This window comes from Narcine bancroftii, assembly GCF_036971445.1.
Source record: "Narcine bancroftii isolate sNarBan1 chromosome 12 unlocalized genomic scaffold, sNarBan1.hap1 SUPER_12_unloc_2, whole genome shotgun sequence".
Classification (NCBI taxonomy): domain Eukaryota; kingdom Metazoa; phylum Chordata; class Chondrichthyes; order Torpediniformes; family Narcinidae; genus Narcine; species Narcine bancroftii.
This window is the reverse complement of record NW_027211808.1, coordinates 4,093,302-4,104,444: the sequence shown is the minus strand read 5'-3', so window position 1 is coordinate 4,104,444 and position 11,143 is coordinate 4,093,302. Positions and strand designations below refer to the sequence as shown.

The 11,143-nt window shown below is 41.8% G+C and overlaps 1 long non-coding RNA gene across 1 annotated transcript; it reads left to right on the top strand.

Moving 5' to 3' along the window:
- Positions 1 to 1,613: 1,613 nt before the first annotated feature.
- LOC138750124 (uncharacterized) lies at positions 1,614 to 9,830 on the top strand. Its single transcript, XR_011349084.1, has 2 exons — positions 1,614 to 2,603; positions 7,664 to 9,830. It is a non-coding gene; the product is annotated as an uncharacterized lncRNA (long non-coding RNA).
- The last annotated feature ends 1,313 nt before the right edge of the window (positions 9,831 to 11,143 follow it).

The window sequence follows — 11,143 nt, the reverse complement described above, 5'->3', positions numbered from 1 at the left end:
ACTGTATATATAAGGTAGGAAAGGCTAGGTTTCTTAGAAAGATTGATCTCTTAAAAGGATACTGGTGTTTTCCTTTGACAGAGAAAGGTAGGGAGATTTCTGCATTTGTTCCACCTTTGGGATTGCATGAGAATAATGTTATGCCTTTCAGGATGAAAAATGCACCTGGCACATTTCAGAGAATGATTAATGCAGTAATTCAGAGTTTAGAGCACACAGGAGACTATATCAATGATTTAGTAATTAGTATGGATACATGGGAAGAACACATGCTTGAATTAGAACAGTTATTTCAGAGACTGATGGAAGTACACCTCACAATGAATTTGCACAAGTGTGAGCTTGGACATGCCACTGTAATTTATATGAGTTATGTGGTAAGACAGGGACAGGTGGCACCAGTTGGAGTGAAAGTATTGGCTTCCACTACATTCCCTATCTTCGGTAATAAGAAAGCACTTCGGAGATTTCTAGGTATGATTGGCTACTATCATAGATTTTGTAAAAACTTTGCAGAAATTGCACTCTCATTAACAAAACTGCTTGGAAAGAAAGAAAAAATTATCTGGTCAGATGCTTGCCTGGAAGCTTTTCTGATGTTAAAGGCCATTTTAAGTCATCAGCCTGTATTTTTGTCCCTAACTTTGAAAAGCCATTCTTTTTAGCTGTTGACATCAGTGACGAAGTGTTTGGTGCTGTACTGTTACAGAAGAAGGAGGGAAATCGAGTAGAACATCCTGTTTCATACTTCTCAAAAAAGCTTAACAAACATCAATGAAATTATTCAACTATTGAGAATTAGATGTGTATATTTGTATAGCTCAAAAGATGCTAATAATATATACTGATCATAATCCATTAGTTTTTCTGTCTAAAATTAAAAATAAGAACAAATGGTTATTTAATTGGAGCTTACTATTACAAAAGTATGACTTAATTATTACACACATAAAGGGGTCAGGTAATGTAATAGCAGTTTGTTTGTCAAGATGTTAATCTGGGTAGATATGAATCTAATCACATATTGTAAAAAATTGAGTGTTTACTTTATTTATGTAATACTTCCATAAATTGTTAAGAATTTGTTCTGTAGACCAATTTTTTTTAGCAGGGGAAATGTTACAGAGTTCTGTATTATGTATTGGCCTATGTGTTGTGTAGTTTTATGTTAAAAAGTGACAATTTGCCTTAGAGAGCCAAGGTGAAGGTGGACTGCTGAGAGAGTGGGAGATAGATTGGGCATGTGCAAAACATGATCTAGAAATTTCTGGTCTTGGAAAACAAACCATCATTGGGGGTGCTGTGGAGTGAAAAAGGCCCAGAGCATGAGTCATGGACTGGAGAACAGTTTAGAATGTTGGGATTTAAAAAAGGATTAACATTCCAAAGGCAGCCAGAAGGATCCGGACCAAGCCATTGTTCCTCTCTCTGCAAGCAACACAAGACAACTTTGAATTTTGTGCTCTCTCTCTCTCTCTCTCTCTCTCTCTCTCTCTCTCTCTCTCTCTCTCTCTCTCTCTCTCTCTCTCTCTCTCTCTCTCTCTCTCTCTCTCTCTCTCTCTCTCTCTTCTCTCTCTCTCTCACTCTCTCACTCTCTCAAAGATCTTTTGGCTATAGTTTACCAAACAAACTGAATTTTATTTATGATCTTTGCTTCAGTTGAGATCAAAGTTTTGTGAGTCTTGTGTGTTTTGTGTTTGTTTTGTGTCTAAGTTTTTCTGTAGGCTGTTTGGAAATATAACTTAGACTTTAATTACATATGTTATACTTAGGCTGGCGAATTTATTAGTTTTACACTGTTATAGAGATTTTCATAGTAACCAGTGGGGCATTGTGATAAAAGGGGGGGATTTTGAATTAAAGTTTTGAAGGTGAATTATTTGTTAATAAAGTAATTTTTCATCATTACCCCTGTGTGATATGTGTTATATAGAGAATTTAGGTTAAAATGACTTAAGTTAAAATGTGATGATTAATTATAAAAAGGGAAGCCAGAACGGACAGGGAGCTTACTAGCAGCCAAGGACAAAAGGTTCAGCTGGATATGTTTTTTTTAAACCTATCTTTTCATGGTCATAGTGAGAGACATGCAGGAGACAAAAGATTGATAAGAAGGGTGAGAAACAGAATTTAGTGTATGTAGAGTTCGCAGCGTACGTAACGAACGTGATAATTAAAAATGCAGTTATACTTAGAATGCTTTTGCAATACTAACCAATTAAAACAGTATTAATAAGAAGGGGAAGGGCAAACAATAAGGGTATAAAAATCAATGCACTGTATGTATCGGGGCTTAACTGGTGAGAAGTCAGTTGAGTCCAACTCTGCAGACTTGTAAATAAAGCTTGTCGTGTCATCAGTTTTAAAGAGACTCATGTGTGAGAAGTTTTATTTCTGACAAATGGGGGCTCGTCCGGGATCTACACTCCGGCCGTGAGGGGAGGCGAGAAGAGGGACATCGGAGATGGTGCACCCCGCTGAGTTCAGCGGCTCCTAGTCCCTTGCTCGTCGCTTCGGGCGGCTTGAGCGAGTGGTATCCGGACAAGGTGACACGACAAGACGGAGAGGAGAAGGGTGACGGTTCAATCCCCGGGAAGACACCGGTAAGTGACAACTTACGACTGTGGTGTGGGGATTGGGTAACAGGTGTAACGGGATACACCTGTTTGGATAAAAAAAACCTAACGTAATAGATCAGGTATAGAGCTTTTGTCGTGGCGTGAGGACCCTGTCGTGGGACTCTAGGATAGACCCCAGGGAAACCTCGGCGGTAACCGAAGGAGGGACAGCACCTCCGACGAAGTGCCGAGAAGAGAGGGGTCAACCCCAGGGAAACCTCAGCGGTAACCGAAGGGGGAACAGTACCTCCGACGAGGCGTCTGAGAAGAAGGGAGTAGGGTCCAGAACGAGAGGGTCCTCAGCAACGATAAACAGATCTAGGTGGGAAAATGGGAGGATCAAAATCTAAGGGCTCGTCTGAAAATTCAGGACAATTCCTGGGAGTTCCCCTTGACAGCCCTTTGGGGAGAATGTTTGAAAATTGGGATAGTAAAAGATATCGAGACAAAAACAAGAAAAAGATGGTCCAATATTGTCTCCTTTGGTCGAAACAACCTATTAAAGGTTCCTCGGTCTGGTGGCCGAAATTTGGATCTGATGAGGATTGGGTTAGACAAGCATTAAACATATATGTAAATTCGAGACCAAAGGTGAATCAAGAAGAGTCAGCATATGCATTTTGTTGGGTTCCCTGGCCAGGATCCTTAACAAAAATGTTTTAAATTGAGAGTAGCGGGAGAAAAGAAGTGGGAACCTCTGGACAACCTTCCCCCTCCTTATATTCCCCCGGTGCCTACTGCGCCCGAGGAAAGCTCATTACCGGAGGGGAAAGGTGATGAATCTGATTGCCCCGAAAGGGGCCGGGAAAAAAAGAATGAATTAAGGGAGTCGGACCCTAAACTTCCACCGGTAAACCGACCCTGGACAAGATCCCAGACTGGTCCAGGACCATCAAAGTTTTCAGTAAGCCTAAATCCCCTGAAGGAAGTTCCTATGGGAGGACTGGGAGGGGGAACGGGATATGTGAATGTTCCCCTAACTAGTACAGAGGTGCGGGGATTTAAGAAAGAAATGAAAAAGTTATTGGAAGATCCTATAGGACTGGCCGAACAGCTCGACCAATTCCTGGGATCAAACACATATATGTGGGAAGAGATGCAGGCAATAATGGGAACATTATTCTCACCCCAGGAGAGGCAGATGATTCGACGGGCTGCCCTCCTCATGTGGGAATATGAACAACCTGGGGACCCCAGACCCCATGAACAAAAATATCCCTTAAATGAACCCAGGTGGGACAAACGAACACCCGAGGGATTGGCAAGTATGAGACAATATAGAGAGTGGACAATTAAAGGGATACGGGAGGCTGTGCCAAAGGGTCACAATTTCACCAAGGCATTTGGGAACCACCAGGGGAAAGACGAGTCCCCTACTGATTTTTTGGAGAGGGTGAGATAGAATGTCCAACAGTATGCGGGCGTGGACCCTAGTACACCAATGGGTGAACAGCTTATTCGAATTGAATTTGTTTCCAAATCATGGCAGGACATTAGAAAGAAACTAGAAAAGGAGGAGGACTGGAGCGAAAAACCCCTAAGTAACCTGTTAAAAAAGGCGCAAAAAGTATATGTGCAGAGAGAAGAAGAAGATCAAAAGAGGGCGACAAAGGTTATGGTACAGACTATCCGACAGATGAATGCCGAATCCAGAGGGAAAAGAAAACAAAACCTTCCTCTAAACAATCCAAGATATCCAAGAGAGGGAAGACCCCGGAGGTTCGTTAAGTGCTATTACTGCAATGAGGAAGGACACTTTAAGAGGGAATGCCCCCGATACAAGAGGGAATTGCGTGCCCTCGAACTTATGGAAGAAGATTAGGGGGGTCAGGGGTTCCAAATGTTAGGGACCAAGTATAAGAGGGAACCCCTGGTAAAACTAAAAATTGGTCCCAAGGGAGAAGAGGTGGTGTTTATGGTGGACACAGGAGCGGAACGAAGTAGTGTAATAACTGTGCCAATCGGAACTGAACCTGTAAAAAGTAATTTGACAATTTCTGGGATAGAAGGGGCTCCCAGAATGGTATCAACAGTTCCCCAAGTAACAGTGAAACTGGAAGAAAGAGAAGGGGTACAAGACCTCTTGTTGTTACCGTCGGCTGGATTTAACCTCCTAGGAAGGGACTTACAGGCTCTCCTAGGTTTGGGTGCTCTCCCTGTGGACGGAGAAGTGCGAGTCCACCTCTGTGCTCTAAAGGAAGAGGATGAACGGCAGATTGACGAGAGAGTCTGGTATAAGGAGGGAAATCGAGGAGGTCTGGACATCCCACCTTTACATGTCACATTAATACCAGGTCATCAGCCGGTAAGGAAACGTCAGTATCCTATTTCTTTGGAAGGGAGAAAAGGGCTACAGCCGGTAATTGAGACTCTAATACGAGACGGACTATTAGAAGAATGTATGTCACCTTATAACACCCCTATACTCCCAGTGAAAAAGTCAGATGGATCCTATCGCCTAGTTCAGGATCTAAGAAGTTTGAATGCTATTGTTCAGACCCGCCACCCAGTGGTGCCTAATCCCTATACTATTATGAGTCGGATTCCCCCAGACCATGAGTGGTTTAGTGTTATCGACTTGAAGGATGCCTTCTGGACGTGTCCATTAGAAGAGGAAAGTAGAGATATGTTCGCGTTTGAATGGGAAAATCCATGGACAGGTAGACGGAGACAGCTTCGGTGGACTGTATTGCCCCAAGGGTTCACTGAATCTCCGAACCTGTTTGGACAAATGCTAGAACAAATCCTGGCGGACTATCCACAATCTGATGATTCCCAACTAATGCAGTATGTGGACGATTTACTATTATCAGGACCCAAGGAACAAGAAATGAGGGGAGATACAATTAGACTCTTGAATTATTTGGGGAAAAAGGGTCTACGGGTGTCCAGGAACAAGTTATAGTTCGTTGAGAGAACTGTGGTATATCTGGGACACCAGATAAGTAAAGGACAGAAACGGATTACCCCTGAACGGATTGCGGGAATCACTAGAATGCAGTTACCCCGTAATAAGAAGGAAATAAGACAATTCCTGGGACTCTTAGGTTACTGTAAGTTATGGATAGAGGACTACTCAGCGTCGGTGAAGTTTATGTATGAAAAGCTGACAAATGAAAATGAATATCCATTGAAATGGACCCAAGAGGAGGAAGGATGGTTTGAGGACTTGAAGCATCGCCTGACGTGAGCCCCGGTACTCACTCTGCCCTCTTTAAAACAGCCCTTCCAGCTATTTGTCACTCATAACCAAGGAACAGCTGTGGGAGTTTTAACACAGGAAAAAGGCGGTCAGCGACACCCAGTGGCTTTCCTTTCCAAAATGATGGACCCAGTATCTCGCGGATGGCCGACGTGTATCCAGGGAGTAGCGGCTGCTGCTCTGTTGGTAGAGGAAGCACGTAAACTTACTTTTGGAGGAAAGATGACTGTGTACACCTCCCATTCTGTGAGTGTTTTATTAACACAAACTGCCCATCGATGGCTGACTGATTCTCGCATATTAAAGTATGAAACCATTTTAATGGTCGGAGAAGATCTACAGTTTGCAAAGATTAATAGCTGCAACCCAGCTCAGTTTTTATACGGCAGTGAAACAGAGAGAGAGTTGGAGCACGACTGTGTCGAGTTGACGGATCTTCAGACTAAGACCCGAGAAGACCTTTGCGATACTCCGCTGGGAGAAGGATATGAATTCTACATTGACGGCTCCGCCAGATGTGTTGACGGAATGAGAAGAAGTGGGTATGCTATAATAGAAGGAAATACTTGGAAAGTAGTAGAATCCACGAGACTACCCGGAAGCTGGTCAGCACAGTCCTGTGAACTATATGCCTTGCAGAGAGCCCTCAGAATACTGGCAAAGAAAATTGGAACGATTTACACTGATTCCAAATACGCATACGGGGTAGTGCATACCTTTGGTAAGATCTGGAAAGAGCGTGGTCTAATTACATCAAGAGGAAAGGAATTGGCACACGAACAGATGATTACTCTGACTTTAGAAGCCTTGACATTACCCCAGGAAATAGCAGTGGTCTACATACCAAGCCATCAGAGGGGAGATACCCCGACAGCAATTGGAAACAGACTGGCTGATGAAGAAGCCAAAAGGGCAGCCATGCAACAAGAAGTCCGTTTGCTGACCTTAATCCCAATAAGGCAAGGCATAAAGAAGGCTCCCATTTTCACTGCTAAGGAAGAAAATGACATGGCTCAGCTGGGCGCAAGCCAGCTGCCTGATGGAACATGGAAGACACCAGATGGAAGAATGGTTCTAAATAAAGAAATAACTCGCAATATTTTAAAACACCTGCATCATCAGAGCCACTGGGGCACCCAAGCCTTATGTGACACAGTGCTTCGAGAATATGTGTGTAAGGGAATCTACACCTTGGCCCAACAGGAGGTGCAGAATTGTCACCTATGCACAAAAATTAATAAGAAGGTAATGAGGTCAGGGACCATGGGAGGTCAACCATTAGCCATACGCCCTTTTCAACGTATCCAGATCGACTTCACAGAGTTACCTCAAGTCCAAAGATGGAAATATCTGTTGGTGGTAATAGATCACTTTACCCAATGGGTGGAAGCCTTCCCAACAGTAAATGCTACAGCCTCTACAGTAGCTCGCCTCCTCCTAGAGCAGATAATCCCCAGATATGGTAAAATGGATTCTATAGACTCAGACAGGGGTCCACATTTTTCTTCAAAAATCCAGCAATTGATTTGTAATGCATTACAGGTCTCTTGGAAATTGCATACCCCTTGGCATCCACAAAGCTCAGGGAGGGTTGAACGTATGAATGGAACCCTAAAAATGTAATTGACAAAATTAATGGTGGAAACTAAAATGCCTTGGATAAAGTGTCTGCCCCTGGCTTTATTGAGAATTCGTACTGCCCCACGAAAAGATGTAGGGTTGTCCCCTTATGAAATGATGTTTGGGCTTCCCTTCTGGAGTACAGTTGAGGGGTGTCCCACCTTGGGGGAAGGGGATATATTTGTTAGGAACTATTTACAGGCACTGTCACGCTCTCTTGCAGATTTACGAAAGAGAGGACTATTGGCACAAACACTGCCTTTAGACTTTTCTTTACACAAAGTGGAACCAGGAGACTGGATTCTCATCAAAACCTGGAAAACTGAAAAACTCCAGCCCCAGTGGGAAGGTCCATACCAAGTTCTCTTAACTACAGAGGCTGCAGCACGAACAAGAGAGAAGGGGTGGACGCACTCATCCAGATTTAAGGGACCTGTAGAGGCGCCTCAGGACCCTGATACGAACTCAGATTGGACTTGTGTTCCTGGAGAAAAACCTCTTACCTTGCGATTTCGCAGAAAGACTTGATTCACAATGTTATTGTTATGTTCTTTGATTTTTCTTAGTTTGCCTATGTCTTTATCAGGTGTGAAATGTAAGAAATGCAGAGACACAGTGGTCCTGTTTCAGGACCACATTTGGGGAAGAAAGGAGGGTAATTTTATTTCCCATACCTCAGTTCCTGAGAAATGCTGGGCAGAAAATACCACCCAACATCCATATACCCCTTGTGTGGAAAAAGAAGGAAATAATATGGGTCATTATATACAGATTCCTAATACCACTCCTTTCCCTCTTAACGGTTGGAAGGGTGACTCAGGCCCACCATGCCCTGATGGACTCTGGTTTTGCATACACCAGCGTACTGTTCCAATGAAAAGTTCCACTCCACACTCGAAAGTGCCTGCCCCTTTAAGACAGCCGGACTTAGTTCGAGTCCATCCAAATAACCATGAAAGTTTCGGTAATGCAGTTGGGGGAGATAACCTTTTTGTAGATCTTGCAACTAAAATTGCAGGAACTTTTAATGTAACCAATTGTTGGGTCTGCGGGGGTCCACGGATGTCAGAGCAATGGCCTTGGTGGGGGGAGTCCCTCAATTCATTGACCATGATTTCCCGAATTTGGACAACTAACCGAACGAGATCAAGAGAAACTTGGTCTCTCTCTAACGTCCCCTCTGGTTTTTATTGTCTCTCACGAACCGGCAAATACCCAGTAGGAAAAAGTCCCTGCAAGGCTGTATGGATTCGCATTTCACCTGGACAATGGGGAGATAATTGGCCTCCAGAACGCATAATTCAATATTATGGTCCCGCTACATGGGCTCAAGATGGATCCTGGGGTTATCGTACTCCTATTTATATGTTAAATCGCATTATTCGCTTGCAAGCAGTCCTTGAAATTGTTACAAATCAAACAGCTCTAGCCCTGCAATTACTTGCATCCCAGCAAGGTCAAATGCGCTCTGCTATATATCAGAACCGTCTGGCCCTAGACTATCTCCTAGCCACGGAAGGAGGTGTATGTGGAAAGCTTAATTTGACTAACTGCTGCTTACAGATTGATGATAATGGCCAAGCCATTCGAAAAATCGCTGATAATATTCGTACTTTGTCCCATGTACCGGTTCAAACCTGGCATCCTTTTGCAAAATTAAATTGGATGAACAAATGGTTTGGAGGAACCTGGTGGCGTACCTTATTGTGGGTCATCGGAGGTATTTTATTCCTCCTACTTATTTTGCCCTGTATTATTCCCTGTCTACGCAGCCTGGTGATTTCCATGGTCCAACAGGCTATGCAACCAGGGGGACTGGGAGACCCCATTAGAATTTTACTTCAGCACGAGATTCATGTATCATGAAACGTTTCTCTTCCCCAGGTTAAAATCCCCATTCATATCTATATATAATACACACATTTTAAAGAGAGAAAGGGGTGGATTGTTATATAGAGAATTTAGGTTAAAATGACTTAAGTTAAAATGTGATGATTAATCATAAAAAGGGAAGCCAGAACGGACAGGGAGCTTACTAGCAGCCAAGGACAAAAGGTTCAGCTGGATATGTTTTTTTTAAACCTATCTTTTCATGGTCATAGTGAGAGACATGCAGGAGACAAAAGATTGATAAGAAGGGTGAGAAACAGAATTTAGTGTATGTAGAGTTCGCAGCGTACGTAACGAACGTGATAATTAAAAATGCAGTTATACTTAGAATGCTTTTGCAATACTAACCAATTAAAACAGTATTAATAAGAAGGGGAAGGGCAAACAATAAGGGTATAAAAATCAATGCACTGTATGTATCGGGGCTTAACTGGTGAGAAGCCAGTTGAGTCCAACTCTGCAGACTTGTAAATAAAGCTTGTCGTGTCATCAGTTTTAAAGAGACTCATGTGTGAGAAGTTTTATTTCTGACAATATGCCTTCTTTGTGGTTGCTGGTTTGATTTTGTAACAACATCTAAAACATAAATCCAAATGACTAATACCATATTTTTTCAATTTCTCAGGAGTCAAATACAATTGATCTAAGAAATTATAATTATCCAAACTATATCTTACATTAAGTTATTTAGTCATCCCCATCTTGACACATAACCTCACAAACCTCCTGAGGTATATCATAGGATGAATCATGTTCCCATTTATTTATAGATTTATTTAAATCTGGTTTATTCATGCTATCTTGTATCAAAGCATACATATGAGAAATTAAACTTTTTTTAGTATTTGTGAAATCAAAAACTCAAACTTTGTTAATTCCAAAATTATCTCTTACCAAAGCACAAACTTGGTAATACACAAATAAAGAATTAAATGGTATTCCAAATTGATCCCTATGTCAATTAAAAGAAAGAAACTGTCCTTCTTCAAAACAATCCTTGAGCACTTTATCCTTTCAGAATTCCAAATTTTTAAATACATATTATTCATTGAAAAAGGAATAACCCTATTTTGATATAATGGATATCAATTATATAATGATAAGACAATATCTTACCCCTCAAACCTATAATAGAATTCCTTTAATTCCAAATCCATAATAAATGTTTTAAAACAGGAATATTATATCCCTGTAATAAACAAAAATTCTACTTAAATATAAATTGATCAGTCTGAGACTCAGAAATACAAACTGTTTTGTTGTCTAGTGTAATTACTCGACTTCAACAATCCTATGATCTCTTTTCCATCTCAAAGGTTTCTAGTGGTTCTCTTATGAGTTGTCTGTTAGAGCTGTCGAGACCCAAAATGTTGACTAACCACTTCTCCCCATGGATACTGTCTGCTGTATGGACATCTTCTAGCAGCTGATGATTTGCTGTTGGCTACAGTTTGGCAAATTGTGTACCTACATGATCAATTCCATTCAGCAGTAATACCACATTGGATTTAAGCCAGTGTTTAGGAAGGGAGAGTTTTGCTTTTGACAGCTTAACACCAAGAAATTAATTTTATGCTCACTCATCAAGTCTTAAAATAGAGGGTAGAGAGGGTAGAATATATTTAAGTAGGATTGAAGATAAACATCACTGACTGAACAAGTGAAAGTATCAACTAATCGGACTCCCCCTCCAGGGTAGCAGTAGCTGTCGTCAGTTCTCTGACACTGTTTGTAGCTACTGAATGATTAACAAAAGATTCAATCTATAAAACAGGAGTTATGCAGAGATCAAAATCCATGGCTTAAATTGGAA